Raw genomic sequence first — 15,916 nt, 5'->3', positions numbered from 1 at the left:
TGAAATTCTGGTATCAGATATAAGATGTCGAAGGTAATGTCACGACACTAATATTTGTTAACACACAAAGGATAAAGATACAGAATGGTAAAGCAAATGACACAAGAAATTGTTAACCCAGTTTGGTGCAACTCACCTACGTTTGGGGGCAACCAAGCCAGGAAGGAAATTCACTAAAATAGAATTAGTTCAAAGACTCTCTGTACACTTCAACAAGTTACAGTCTTTCTCACCTAATCTCTACCCGTGCAATTTCTACCTAAGCACTCTTAGATATGAGAACCCACTCACTTCCCTACAATCACACACCAGTGATTTAAAATAACAATCCCTTGAGAAAAGAAAATACTTTTCAATTACACACTCTTGATTTTACTTCACAGTTTCAATCAAGAAGACACACTCTTGATCTTGCTTCACAACTTTGATCAAGAAGACACACACTCTTACTTAACAGCTTTAGAGTGACAAATTACAACCACAAATTAGTCCAATTCAATCATCAATGGATGACTTAAATGACCTATAAGTCTTACGACTAAATAGACACAAACCCTAGCTCTCTCTTTGTATTTTGCTCAGTCTTGGTTGTGTGTACAAACAGGTTTTCTAAGTCCCTTTTTATAGAAGCATTCAGCTGGGCTTGGACATCTTGAAAATTCTAAATCTATTTTCCAATCAAATCTTTTTATAACAGTTGGTTAGATCTCCTTGGAAAATAAGTAAATCTGGTTGTAATCCATGATTGAATGCACCAGCTAATCAGATCTTCAATCATACAAAGATTGCCATTAATTATGCAATCATAAAACACCAGACATTCATACTGAATGTTCTGTGTACAGGATGTCATGACATCGGGTCTGACATCCTGGAAAAATCCTACATAATCCAATAATTCCTTTTATAAATTTCAGCAGGTACAACCATATCAGATGTCATGACCTTGTGTATGTCATCTGAAACAATCCTGCATGAACATGTCTTTCATTTAAGCTCCAGCAGGTACATCCAATATCAGAAGCCATGGCATTGTATGTGGCATTCTGAAACAATCCTGCATGCACATGTTCTTGAACTCCAGCAGGTACATAGGATATCTCATGTTAAGACATCACACATGACATCTTGTGAACACTCTTTGTTTTACCAAAATTGCTGCCAACATTTAGAATCAACACTTGGGAAAACTTTTTCTAAAAATCGATATTGTCTTAACACCGTAGGCTTCATGATTATAAGAGTCGATCCCGATACCCCATATGTTGTGGCCCTAATTTTTATTTCAAATAAGTCCTTAAGTAGTTTATCCTTGTAGTTAGCTCCGGCTTAAGCATGCTCTACGTAGGGGACCGATGAAAATAAGTGAATGATCACAAAAATTCTTGCTTTGTTCTCTAGTTGTATGAAAATTTGGGCTAGGTGACTCTCACACGGTCATTTAACCCAGCAAAATAAAGACATTCACGAAACATGCAAAAGAAAAATAAAAAAATATATATTATGATATGCCTATTGTTGGTTGGTTCAGAGGTATCTGGTGCTGAACTTGGTAGGGTGGATTACGATCCAATCCCCCACAACTGCAAATTGGGTTAAATAAAGGGGTTACACCAACTTATGTACCAGAGCCCCATGCTTAAGATCATAATCACTAACCGGTCACCTTACTATGAGTATGTACGGATAACGGGCTTAATGTGATTGCACCTGAATGAAAAGGACATAAAGAAGACGAAAAGAAGGCCTAGGTATGGTGGGGTGATGTGGATTGATTTGTATAGGAACGAAGCCTATGACCGCATTTGCGCGAAGTGTCACTACAATATCCTTGGTTCGATTCGTTAGTACCTATCGATACATTCCTTGAATGAACTTATAAGCCTTTTTTCCTTGAATTAACTCTGGTTGATACTGTTTTTCTGACATGAGCTATAAAGAGTTTGAAGGTGAGAAAAACAAGAAAGGGGGGGTTTGAATTGTTTGAAAAATAAGCGCTTTTGCAAAATGAAATCACACAATGATTTTATACTGGTTCGCTTATAACACAAAGCTACTCCAGTCCACCCGGCCAAGGTGATTTCGCCTTCAACAAGGACTTAATCCACTAATCTTGAAAGATTACAAACAACCCCTAAGAGAGAAGAAAATCTCTTAGTCCTCTCAAGTCTACAGACTACAAAAAGTCACTTGAGGAAATCAAATAAAAATTAGATACAAGATGTGTAATCTAGAGTGCTTCTAAGAAAGCAAATATTACAAACTTAAGAACAAATTTTTCACTTGATAAGCAAAAGCTTAGTGAAATTCTTTGAAGAACAAAGATGTTTTTCTTGAGCGTGATATAATTTCAGTATAGTTTTGGCTAGTGATTTCTTATTACTGAATGTTGATTTCTTCTCTATTTATAGGAGTTGAAGTAGAGTTGAAGTAGCGTTGAATCTGTTGGATATAGAGATGTAGTTACGCCATTCCATTAATAGCTTCTGCAGTAGACTTTTTCTCTTAGAAGTGACTACTTACCACAATTAGTATCTTCTCTCTTGGAAGTGGAGATTAACGTCTCTTTCTAATTGAGGAAATCCATTTGCAGAACTTTAACTTGGCTTAAACGTTACTTCATCATGATTAACAATTCTGATTAGAGTCTTCGTGTATCTGGAGAAACTGGCTTCTGATGTTATCTCTTGAAAGTTCAAATGGCGCTGATAACTTCAGAATTTACAGAAGGCATTTGTTCAGAGTCAGAGCTTCTAGTCTTTACTTCATGTTCAGATGCTTCTGATACTTTGTAGTTTTGTCCAGAGTCAGAGCTTCTTGAATGAGATTCCTCTTTAGATGCTTCTGATACTTGAGATTTTGCATCTGATCTTGTTTTGCATCTGATGACATCATCAGATTTGTTTCTTCTTTCTTTAGAACCCTGCACACTTAGAAACTTTTCGTTAGGGTGCCATTTTTGGTTTCATCCTTTGTTATCATCAAAATCATGGAATCTGTTGTAGAACAATTTTTGTTCTTACAATCTCCCCCTTTTTGATGATGACAAAACAAATAAAATTATCAGATGAAACATGAAAAATATTAGATCAGATAGACAAAAGCTCCCCCTGAGTTAGCGCTAGGGAGTTCAGAAGTTCTTACCAGAGCTTTTCAAGTAATGAGATTTCTGAAACTTTCTGCAAATTCTTAAATTTAATGTTAGAGTTATTTAATCAGAGCTATTAATTAATCAGAGCTATTTTTATAATTGTTGCAGAATGCTTAAGGTTTTAGACATAATTTTCATCAGAGCTATTTAATAATTTCTCCCCCTTTTTGGCATAATCAAAAAGGCATAAAAAATAAAAAGAATAATAAAGAGAAAAACATTTCATTAAACAGCACAAAGGCAAACAACAGTCAAAAACATCAGAAGCAAAGAAGAATATCAGAGCTAACAAGAAGACAGAAGCAAAAACACAAGGCAAGCAAACACAAAAAGAAAATCCTAAGTGCCTAAGGGTTTGGAGGTTGAGGAAGTCTCTGAAGCAACATGGCAAACATGTTCTGGATGTTTTCATTCAAAGCATCTTGCTTGTCCATCCTGGCACGAAGCTCATTCTGATCTTTCTTGATCTCTTGCTGATCTTGCTTTATCTCTTTCAGAGTGTTAAGAATCAGAGGGATCGCAGAGGAAGACTCCCCCTGAATCAGAGCCTGCTGAGCTTCAGCTTCAGCAGCAGCTTGGGCTTCTGCATCCGCCTGAGCTTTGGCTTCAGCTTCCTGAATCCTTAGAAGTTCTGCTTCCTTTGCCAGTCGTTCTTCTTCTAACCTCTTGGCTTCTTCTGCTTCCCTGGCCAACCTTTCTTCCTCTAATCTCTTAGCCTCAGCTTCTCTAGCCAGTCTCTCTTGGAGTCTTTCCTCAGAGTCTCTGATGTAGCCATTTCTGACTTGTTCAGAGATACTCTTCAGCCTATAAGACTCAGAGGTCATCCAACTAATGACTCTGTTCCAGTGTGTCCTAACAGATTTAGGATCATCACTAACTTCAGAGTTTTTAGCCAGAGACTTGATCTTCTGGACTGAAGCTTCTGCAACCTGTATAATGGCCTCCTCAAGGGTAGGTATGGTAAGTTCAGGTTCAGGTTCAGGTGAATGAGGTGGAGAGTTTTGAGGGCTGAGATTTAGAGGTTGAGGTTCAGTTTGTTGAGGTTCAGATTCTGCTTGAAGTTCAGAATCTGCGTCTGGTTGAAGACTGGGGGATGAAGCATATAGTGGATTTAGGTCTAATGGGTCAGAGTCTGGTCCAGGTACAGCGGGAATAATTGGTGGGTGATATAAGAGGTGATGGGATCAGATGGTTGAGTTTCAGAGGGGAGAGTTGTTGTTTGTTATGGTGGAAGTGAAGTTTGGAGTGGTGAGGTTACTTCAGATTGTCTTGTGGGTTGTGGAGCGAAATTTTTAGCATAAATTTCAGCTATTGTTGGGGAGTTAGGGTCAGAGTGTTCTTGGTCAGAGGACTCTTGGTCAGAGAACTCTTGGTCAGAAGAAGGGGAAAGATAAGGGGGTGATTCATATTCAGAGGATGAAGAAGAAGAAGTGCTTTGGTGGGTTTGTATAGGTTGAGAGGGAGGAATGAAGGTTCTAGCAATGTTTAGAACTGGTGTTGGTTGGGAGGTTCTGGTGATTGAGGGTGGTATTTCAGAGGTGGTATATATTGGTTGAGAGGAGAGAGGGTTAGAGGAAGCCAATATAGATTCAGAAGAGACAGGAGGAATAGACTTACCAGAAGAGACATTCAGAGGTGCTGAAGCTTTGGTGCCAGAGGTTTCTCCAAGTCTGGCTTTCTTTGCTCTCCTTGCCTCAGCAGCTATCTGTTTCTCAGAGACACCTCTCTTGTATCTGACAAGATCTTCTATAGAGTCCAGACAGTCTTCAAGGCGGAAATCAGAAATATCAACGCCTTCATCCAGACGATCCTGAAGGTAGATAGCAATGGCATTCTTGGGTTCATTCTTGAAGAACCTGGCAAGGCCATGAGGCATCTTCCTCTGATCTTTTAGAGATTCCCAGGACACATCCATAGTTGGCTTGACTCTAATGTCTTTGATGATTCCCATGCTCCTCAGGTTTTTGGCATTCAGAGGCTTTCCCACATCAATTGCCAGATCATCCATACATCTGGTCTTCTCCAGATCATCTACCAAGCCATGCTCAATGAAGACATCAGAGAGCAATCTTCCCAGAGGAATGTAGGATCTGGGCTTCATATTATTCCTCGTTTCTCTGACTGAATCCCTCAGATATCTGAAGAGGAGAACAGGGAGGTTGATCTGGATACCCTTCTGAATACAGTAAAGGATGCATTTCTGATCAGCATTTATGTAATCTGAAGAGTTGGAGGCTGGACGATGATGGATTGTTCCCAGAATAATCTTCAGCCAAACTCGGAGGTTCTGATGAAGCTCCTTGTTCTTAGAGGGGTTTCCCTCAGCGTTTGCTTTGAAGATTGTAGGGTTAATGACTTCTGTGATGCGCTTGGACCTTGGAGGAATATTGTAAATCCTTTTACCTCCAGCTTTCTCCATGTTTAGCAAGGAAGCAATTGATGCTTCAGTGATGACAATCTTCACACCCAGAACAAACGAGACAATGAACTGGTCATCAGCATCTGCACATCTCCAGAACTCCTTCACCAGAAGAGGATAGATTGGACCATACAATCTGTTGAAGTAGTTTTCCCAACCTTGCTTGGTAAGATCTTCAGTAAGATCAACACCGTTTCTTCTCAAGTTCTCAAAATCTACCAGCGATTCACACAGTACATCTAAACCTTCAAAGGGAGTTGAAAGGTTTATGTGTTGTTCACGGTCAAGAATGTGAGGTTCTTTGTAGACTGGGGTCGTGGTGACGTCTATAACCATGGGTGTTTGAGTGTTTGAGGTTTGGGGATTAGAAGCGGATTCCATTTGTTGGGAGAAGTTAAAAACTTCTTGCTCTTGAGCATTCATGGAGAAGATTGATGAAGAAAATGAAGAACTGAAGGAGTTGCAGAGAAAACTTCGAGAGAGGGTTTAGGGTTTTAGAGTGAGTGAGAGTGATAAGTGTGTGAAATGTGAGAAAAGTGTTTATATACCTAAGTAAAAAAACGCATGCAAAACGACACACATACCAGCGTTAGACACAAAACTCAAAAATGGCACGCTTGGGGGGAAAAATGATTACAGCTCATAAATGAATGTCTAATCCCACAGTTTGCACACTGCTCGAGGAAAACTCAAACGTCTGCCTTTTGAATTTCTTGACAGCTGTCTAGAAGTTCTAAAGTTTGACGCTTCAGAGTTCCACGCGTTGATGTATCTGATCTTCAGGAATATCAAGAGATTGGTTCTGAAGATTTCTAACTCAGATATCTTCTTAACAATGTAGAAGCATCAGAGTCAGAGGCAGAAACATATTTGTTTTTATCAGAATCTTATTTTATATTTTTCAGAGCCATACTTCATTCAGGGCAATTTTTAATGTTCAGATTTTCTAAGATGAAAAGAAATCTATCTTCAGCTAGAGGCTTAGTAAAGATATCTGCCCATTGATGTTCTGTATCAATGAACTTCAGCGTTACTATCCCTTTCTGAACATAGTCTCTAATAAAATGATGTTTAATTTCTATGTGTTTGGCTCTGGAATGTAAAATAGGATTCTTACTCAAACAAATAGCAGCAGTATTATCACAAAGGATAGGAATGTTACTCTCAAAGATTTGAAGATCTTCTAGCTGATGTTTCATCCAGAGCATCTGAGTTGTGCACAGTGATGCTGAGATATATTCTGCTTCTGCAGTTGATAGAGCGATAGTTGACTGTCTTTTGCTAGCCCAGGAGATTAGATTGTTTCCCAGAAGCTGGCAATTTCCAGATGTGCTTTTTCGTTCTATTCTATCTCCTGCATAATCTGCATCACAATAACCAGAAAGCCTATACTCTGATGTTTTCTCATACATCAGGCCCAGGTTAGGAGTTCCTTTCAGATACTTAAGAATTCTCTTAACAGCTGTTAAATGAGATTCTCTAGGATCTGATTGGAATCTGGCACAAAGACAAACGCTAAAGAGAATATCAGGACGAGTAGCAGTCAGATAGAGAAGAGAGTCTATCATACCTCGATAGAGCTTCTGACAAACCTTGTTGCTTACCTCTTCCTTTTCCAGAATGCAAGTTGGGTGCATAGGAGTCTTTGCAGAGTTGCATTCAGTCATGTCAAACTTCTTCAGAACATCTTTAATGTACTTGCTTTGATGAATGTACGTGACTTCTGGAGTTTGATTGATTTGAATTCCCAGAAAGAACTTTAGTTCTTGCATAAGACTCATTTCAAATTCTGCCTGCATTAACTTAGAAAATTCTTGGCAAACAGAGATATTAGCAGAACCAAAAATAATGTCATCAACATAAATCTGGCATATCATGAGATCATTATTAAGGTTTTTACAGAAGAGTGTAGAATCAACTTTCCCTCTGATAAAATTTTGTTCCAGAAGAAAATTACTTAAGCGTTCATACCAAGCTCTGGGAGCTTGTTTAAGTCCATACAAGGATTTCTTAAGTTTGAAAACATGTTCTGGAAAGTTTGAATTTTCAAAACCAGGAGGTTGATTGACATACACTTCTTCTGAGATATAACCATTAAGAAATGCACTCTTGACATCCATTTGGTATAATTTTATAGAGTGATTAATAGCAAATGATACAAGAAGACGAATAGACTCTAACCTTGCGACTGGAGCAAAAGTTTCATTATAATCAATACCTTCTTGTTGACTATAACCTTGAGCTACCAGTCGTGCTTTGTTTCTGACAACTTCTCCTTTCTCGTTCAGTTTGTTTCTGAAAACCCATCTGGTTCCAATGACATGAGTGCCTCTGGGTTTAGGAACGAGATCCCAGACATCATTCTTGGAGAATTGATCTAACTCTTCTTGCATAGCTGCCACCCAATCGTTATCTTGAAGAGCTTCATCACAGGACGTAGGCTCAATCAGAGACACTAGTCCCAGAGGAATATCTTCAGAAGTTCTGAAGGTAGATCTGGTTCTAACAGGTTCATCTTTGTTTCCCAAAATCAAATCTTCAGATACGTTGCTACGACTCTTGACTTTCCTTGGAATTTCTGGAGATTTAATTTCTTCAGAGTCTGGAGTGACAGTTGCTTCTGGAGTTTTCTCAGATTCTACCAGAGTGATCTCTAAATCTGCAAACTTTTCAACTAGCTTTGACTTTTCAGGGTCAAGCTTATCATCAAATCTAACATGAATTGATTCCTCCACAATTTTGGTTTCTGTGTTGTATACTCTGTAGCCTTTAGAGCGTTCTGAGTATCCTAACATAATACCTTTCTGTGCTTTGGAATCAAACTTGTTCAGATGTTCTTTAGTATTTAATATAAAGCAAATGCATCCAAAAGGATGAAAATATGAAATGTTGGGTTTTCTTCCCTTACACAGTTCATAGGGAGTCTTATCCAGAATAGGTCTAATAGAGATTCTATTCTGAATGTAACACGCTGTATTTACAGCTTCTGCCCAAAAGTGCTTTGCTACATTTGTTTCATTGATCATGGTTCTGGCCATTTCTTGGAGTGTCCTATTCTTCCTCTCTACAACTCCATTTTGTTGTGGAGTTCTAGGGCAGGAGAAATCATGGGATATTCCATTAGAATCAAATAATTCTTCAAAATCTTTATTTTCAAATTCTCCACCATGATCACTTCTGACTCTAACAATTTTAGAGTCAAATTCTTTTTGCACTTTAGAACAGAAACTGGTGAATACAGAGTGAGACTCACTCTTGTGCTTTAGGAATTTTACCCATGTCCAGCGGCTGTAATCATCAACGATTACTAGTCCATACTTCTTTCCATTGACTGATGCTGTTTTCACAGGACCAAATAAGTCAATGTGAAGAAGCTCCAGAGGCTTGGAGGTAGAAACAACATTTTTCTTTTTAAAAGATGTTTTTGAAAACTTTCCTTTCTGACAAGCTTCACACAGAGCATCTGAAGAAAACTTCAGTTTAGGTAAGCCTCTGACTAACTCAAGTTTAGTTAGCTGAGAAAGTTTTCTCATGCTAATGTGGCCTAAGCGTCTATGCCATACCCATTGCTCTTTGTGAACTGACATTAAACATTTAACATTTTGATCTTTTAAATCAGAAAGATTTATTTTATAAATGTTGTTTTTCCTCTTGCCTGTGAAAAGGACAGAGCCATCGTTCTGACTAATGGCTTTACACGTTTTTTGATTAAAGATTACATCATAACCGTTATCACTTAATTGACTTATGGATAACAAGTTATGCATTAATCCTTCTACATAAAGAACATCAGATATAGAGGGAAGAGTACCGTTACCAATAGTTCCGGAGCCTCTGATCCTTCCTTTCTGATCTCCTCCAAAGCCTACGAAGCCAGCGTCTTTAAGTTCCAGGCTTTGGAACATAGACTTTCTTCCCGTCATATGTCGCGAGCATCCAGAGTCCAGGTACCATGACTGGTGTCTGAACTTTGCTGCATAGGATATCTGCAACATAGATAATCTTATCTTTCGGTACCCAGAATCTCTTGGGTCCTTTCAGATTAGTTTTCCCAGAGTTTCTTACAACTTTGGGTCTTCTAGCATTTTTAAATTTGTGTTCTTGTGTGTGTGTGTAGTGGTATGAAAAAGGCGATTTAATTTGGTTACTGGTAGAAGTTTTATCAGAATCAGAATCATACCCAATTCCCCTTTTATTATTCTGACCTACTCCATAAATCATGGATGCCATAATACTCCTATTTATCCCATTCTTCAGAAATTGTTGAAAGGCTTCTTCATATTTATAAATAATTTCATTTGAAGTTTGTGGTGCTTGAGACAACACTTCTTCTAATTCTAAGCTTTTCGTTTTAGCTTCATCTCTTTCTAACGTTAAAGATATGATTGTATCATCTCTTGTTAGAATTGTTGTCTCAAGTTTACTACACTCTTCAGATTTTGCTTTAAGAAGACCTTTAATATTTTTAACTTTTTGTTTTAATTTCTGAAGAGAGGTAAGAGTTTCTGATAAACATGATTCTAAGTCAGATCTAGAAAGTTCAGAAAATACCTCTTCAGATTCTTCATCTGAGCTGCTGGATGTGGTAGCCATAAGAGCTACGTTGGCCTGTTCATCAGAGTCAGATTCTGATGATTCGGATTCACTATCGTCCCAGGTGGCCATTAATCCCTTCTTTGTTCTGAAGGCATTTTTCTTGAAGCTTTCTTTCTTAGAGTTATCTTTCTTCAGCTTGGGGCATTCATTTCTATAATGACCTGTTTCTTTACATTCAAAACAGGTAATATCTTTATTAGGTTTACCTTTTGAAGTTGACTCTGATCTATCCCCTCTGGGTCTTGATCTTCTGAAGTTGTTGTTGTTCCTTCTTTTCCAGAGTTGCTTAACTCTTCTGGTTAGTAAGGACAGTTCTTCTTCATCATCAGAGTCTTCAGGTTCAGAGTCGTCAGTATCTGCAGTTTCTGCCTGGAGAGCTTTGGTTCTGTCTGACTTCCGTCTTTCAGGTCTGGACTTCAGCGCCACTGACTTGTTCCTTTTCTGAGGCTCATCCTCCTCTAGTTCTATCTCATGGCTTCTGAGAGAACTAACAAGTTCTTCAAGGCTGATATTGTTCAGATCCTTTGATAACTTCAGAGCAGTAACCATTGGTCTCCATTTCTTTGGCAGACTTCTGACTATCTTCTTAACATGATCTGCAGTCGTGTATCCTTTGTCTAGCACTTTAAGACCTGCAATAAGAGTTTGGAATCTGGAAAACATAGCTTCTATAGCTTCGTCATCTTCCATCTTGAAGGCTTCATATTTCTGGATCAACGCCAGAGCCTTCGTCTCCTTGACTTGGGAGTTTCCTTCATGGGTCATCTTCAGAGAGTCAAGTATATCTTTAGCCGTCTCTCTGTTGGTGATCTTTTCGTATTCGTTGTATGATATAGCATTTAGAAGTATTGTTCTGGCCTTGTGATGATTTTTGAACTCACGTTTCTGATCTTCTGACATTTTGCTTCTGGGAACTTCAGCTCCATTTAAGGTTGGAGGTTTGTATCCATCTGTGACAATGTCCCAGAGGTCAACATCATAACCCAGAAAGAAACTTTCGATTCTATCTTTCCAGTAATCAAACTTTTCTCCATCAAAAACAGGAGGCTTGGCATTGTAAGAATCTTTCTCATTTGAGTGGGCCATTTGTTTTTCTCGCACTGGATCTCTCTACACGGTTAAGTGTTTGATTTGAAAATCAATAACAGAGCCGGAGCTCTGATACCAATTGAAGGTGAGAAAAACAAGAAAGGGGGGGTTTGAATTGTTTGAAAAATAAGCGCTTTTGCAAAATGAAATCACACAATGATTTTATACTGGTTCGCTTATAACACAAAGCTACTCCAGTCCACCCGGCCAAGGTGATTTCGCCTTCAACAAGGACTTAATCCACTAATCTTGAAAGATTACAAACAACCCCTAAGAGAGAAGAAAATCTCTTAGTCCTCTCAAGTCTACAGACTACAAAAGTCACTTGAGGAAATCAAATAAAAATTAGATACAAGATGTGTAATCTAGAGTGCTTCTAAGAAAGCAAATATTACAAACTTAAGAACAAATTTTTCACTTGATAAGCAAAAGCTTAGTGAAATTCTTTGAAGAACAAAGATGTTTTTCTTGAGCGTGATATAATTTCAGTATAGTTTTGGCTAGTGATTTCTTATTACTGAATGTTGATTTCTTCTCTATTTATAGGAGTTGAAGTAGAGTTGAAGTAGCGTTGAATCTGTTGGATATAGAGATGTAGTTACGCCATTCCATTAATAGCTTCTGCAGTAGACTTTTTCTCTTAGAAGTGACTACTTACCACAATTAGTATCTTCTCTCTTGGAAGTGGAGATTAACGTCTCTTTCTAATTGAGGAAATCCATTTGCAGAACTTTAACTTGGCTTAAACGTTACTTCATCATGATTAACAATTCTGATTAGAGTCTTCGTGTATCTGGAGAAACTGGCTTCTGATGTTATCTCTTGAAAGTTCAAATGGCGCTGATAACTTCAGAATTTACAGAAGGCATTTGTTCAGAGTCAGAGCTTCTAGTCTTTACTTCATGTTCAGATGCTTCTGATACTTTGTAGTTTTGTCCAGAGTCAGAGCTTCTTGAATGAGATTCCTCTTTAGATGCTTCTGATACTTGAGATTTTGCATCTGATCTTGTTTTGCATCTGATGACATCATCAGATTTGTTTCTTCTTTCTTTAGAACCCTGCACACTTAGAAACTTTTCGTTAGGGTGCCATTTTTGGTTTCATCCTTTGTTATCATCAAAATCATGGAATCTGTTGTAGAACAATTTTTGTTCTTACAATCTCCCCTTTTTGATGATGACAAAACAAATAAAATTATCAGATGAAACATGAAAAATATTAGATCAGATAGACAAAAGCTCCCCCTGAGTTAGCGCTAGGGAGTTCAGAAGTTCTTACCAGAGCTTTTCAAGTAATGAGATTTCTGAAACTTTCTGCAAATTCTTAAATTTAATGTTAGAGTTATTTAATCAGAGCTATTAATTAATCAGAGCTATTTTTATAATTGTTGCAGAATGCTTAAGGTTTTAGACATAATTTTCATCAGAGCTATTTAATAATTTCTCCCCCTTTTTGGCATAATCAAAAAGGCATAAAAAATAAAAAGAATAATAAAGAGAAAAACATTTCATTAAACAGCACAAAGGCAAACAACAGTCAAAAACATCAGAAGCAAAGAAGAATATCAGAGCTAACAAGAAGACAGAAGCAAAAACACAAGGCAAGCAAACACAAAAAGAAAATCCTAAGTGCCTAAGGGTTTGGAGGTTGAGGAAGTCTCTGAAGCAACATGGCAAACATGTTCTGGATGTTTTCATTCAAAGCATCTTGCTTGTCCATCCTGGCACGAAGCTCATTCTGATCTTTCTTGATCTCTTGCTGATCTTGCTTTATCTCTTTCAGAGTGTTAAGAATCAGAGGGATCGCAGAGGAAGACTCCCCCTGAATCAGAGCCTGCTGAGCTTCAGCTTCAGCAGCAGCTTGGGCTTCTGCATCCGCCTGAGCTTTGGCTTCAGCTTCCTGAATCCTTAGAAGTTCTGCTTCCTTTGCCAGTCGTTCTTCTTCTAACCTCTTGGCTTCTTCTGCTTCCCTGGCCAACCTTTCTTCCTCTAATCTCTTAGCCTCAGCTTCTCTAGCCAGTCTCTCTTGGAGTCTTTCCTCAGAGTCTCTGATGTAGCCATTTCTGACTTGTTCAGAGATACTCTTCAGCCTATAAGACTCAGAGGTCATCCAACTAATGACTCTGTTCCAGTGTGTCCTAACAGATTTAGGATCATCACTAACTTCAGAGTTTTTAGCCAGAGACTTGATCTTCTGGACTGAAGCTTCTGCAACCTGTATAATGGCCTCCTCAAGGGTAGGTATGGTAAGTTCAGGTTCAGGTTCAGGTGAATGAGGTGGAGAGTTTTGAGGGCTGAGATTTAGAGGTTGAGGTTCAGTTTGTTGAGGTTCAGATTCTGCTTGAAGTTCAGAATCTGCGTCTGGTTGAAGACTGGGGGATGAAGCATATAGTGGATTTAGGTCTAATGGGTCAGAGTCTGGTCCAGGTACAGCGGGAATAATTGGTGGGGTGATATAAGAGGTGATGGGATCAGATGGTTGAGTTTCAGAGGGGAGAGTTGTTGTTTGTTATGGTGGAAGTGAAGTTTGGAGTGGTGAGGTTACTTCAGATTGTCTTGTGGGTTGTGGAGCGAAATTTTTAGCATAAATTTCAGCTATTGTTGGGGAGTTAGGGTCAGAGTGTTCTTGGTCAGAGGACTCTTGGTCAGAGAACTCTTGGTCAGAAGAAGGGGAAAGATAAGGGGGTGATTCATATTCAGAGGATGAAGAAGAAGAAGTGCTTTGGTGGGTTTGTATAGGTTGAGAGGGAGGAATGAAGGTTCTAGCAATGTTTAGAACTGGTGTTGGTTGGGAGGTTCTGGTGATTGAGGGTGGTATTTCAGAGGTGGTATATATTGGTTGAGAGGAGAGAGGGTTAGAGGAAGCCAATATAGATTCAGAAGAGACAGGAGGAATAGACTTACCAGAAGAGACATTCAGAGGTGCTGAAGCTTTGGTGCCAGAGGTTTCTCCAAGTCTGGCTTTCTTTGCTCTCCTTGCCTCAGCAGCTATCTGTTTCTCAGAGACACCTCTCTTGTATCTGACAAGATCTTCTACAGAGTCCAGACAGTCTTCAAGGCGGAAATCAGAAATATCAACGCCTTCATCCAGACGATCCTGAAGGTAGATAGCAATGGCATTCTTGGGTTCATTCTTGAAGAACCTGGCAAGGCCATGAGGCATCTTCCTCTGATCTTTTAGAGATTCCCAGGACACATCCATAGTTGGCTTGACTCTAATGTCTTTGATGATTCCCATGCTCCTCAGGTTTTTGGCATTCAGAGGCTTTCCCACATCAATTGCCAGATCATCCATACATCTGGTCTTCTCCAGATCATCTACCAAGCCATGCTCAATGAAGACATCAGAGAGCAATCTTCCCAGAGGAATGTAGGATCTGGGCTTCATATTATTCCTCGTTTCTCTGACTGAATCCCTCAGATATCTGAAGAGGAGAACAGGGAGGTTGATCTGGATACCCTTCTGAATACAGTAAAGGATGCATTTCTGATCAGCATTTAGGGTTTAGGGTAAAGGATGCATTTCGCCTTCAACAAGGACTTAATCCACTAATCTTGAAAGATTACAAACAACCCCTAAGAGAGAAGAAAATCTCTTAGTCCTCTCAAGTCTACAGACTACAAAAAGTCACTTGAGGAAATCAAATAAAAATTAGATACAAGATGTGTAATCTAGAGTGCTTCTAAGAAAGCAAATATTACAAACTTAAGAACAAATTTTTCACTTGATAAGCAAAAGCTTAGTGAAATTCTTTGAAGAACAAAGATGTTTTTCTTGAGCGTGATATAATTTCAGTATAGTTTTGGCTAGTGATTTCTTATTACTGAATGTTGATTTCTTCTCTATTTATAGGAGTTGAAGTAGAGTTGAAGTAGCGTTGAATCTGTTGGATATAGAGATGTAGTTACGCCATTCCATTAATAGCTTCTGCAGTAGACTTTTTCTCTTAGAAGTGACTACTTACCACAATTAGTATCTTCTCTCTTGGAAGTGGAGATTAACGTCTCTTTCTAATTGAGGAAATCCATTTGCAGAACTTTAACTTGGCTTAAACGTTACTTCATCATGATTAACAATTCTGATTAGAGTCTTCGTGTATCTGGAGAAACTGGCTTCTGATGTTATCTCTTGAAAGTTCAAATGGCGCTGATAACTTCAGAATTTACAGAAGGCATTTGTTCAGAGTCAGAGCTTCTAGTCTTTACTTCATGTTCAGATGCTTCTGATACTTTGTAGTTTTGTCCAGAGTCAGAGCTTCTTGAATGAGATTCCTCTTTAGATGCTTCTGATACTTGAGATTTTGCATCTGATCTTGTTTTGCATCTGATGACATCATCAGATTTGTTTCTTCTTTCTTTAGAACCCTGCACACTTAGAAACTTTTCGTTAGGGTGCCATTTTTGGTTTCATCCTTTGTTATCATCAAAATCATGGAATCTGTTGTAGAACAATTTTTGTTCTTACAGAGTTTTTGCTTGAGGACAAGCAAAGGTTTAAGTGTGGGAGAATTTGATCACACTGAATCACGCCGTGTTTTTGACTCGGATTTCACATGTTTATTAGGTCTTTATTATCATTTTGCTTGTGTTATGCTCTCTTTTATGTTGTTTTCAGATATTTAGCTCTTTCGGGATCCTTTTAGAAGAAACGAAGCAAAAAGA

The sequence above is a fragment of the Lathyrus oleraceus genome, chromosome 5, assembly GCF_024323335.1.
Source record: "Lathyrus oleraceus cultivar Zhongwan6 chromosome 5, CAAS_Psat_ZW6_1.0, whole genome shotgun sequence".
Taxonomy (NCBI): Eukaryota; Viridiplantae; Streptophyta; class Magnoliopsida; order Fabales; family Fabaceae; genus Lathyrus; species Lathyrus oleraceus.
This window is presented reverse-complemented; position numbering follows the sequence as displayed.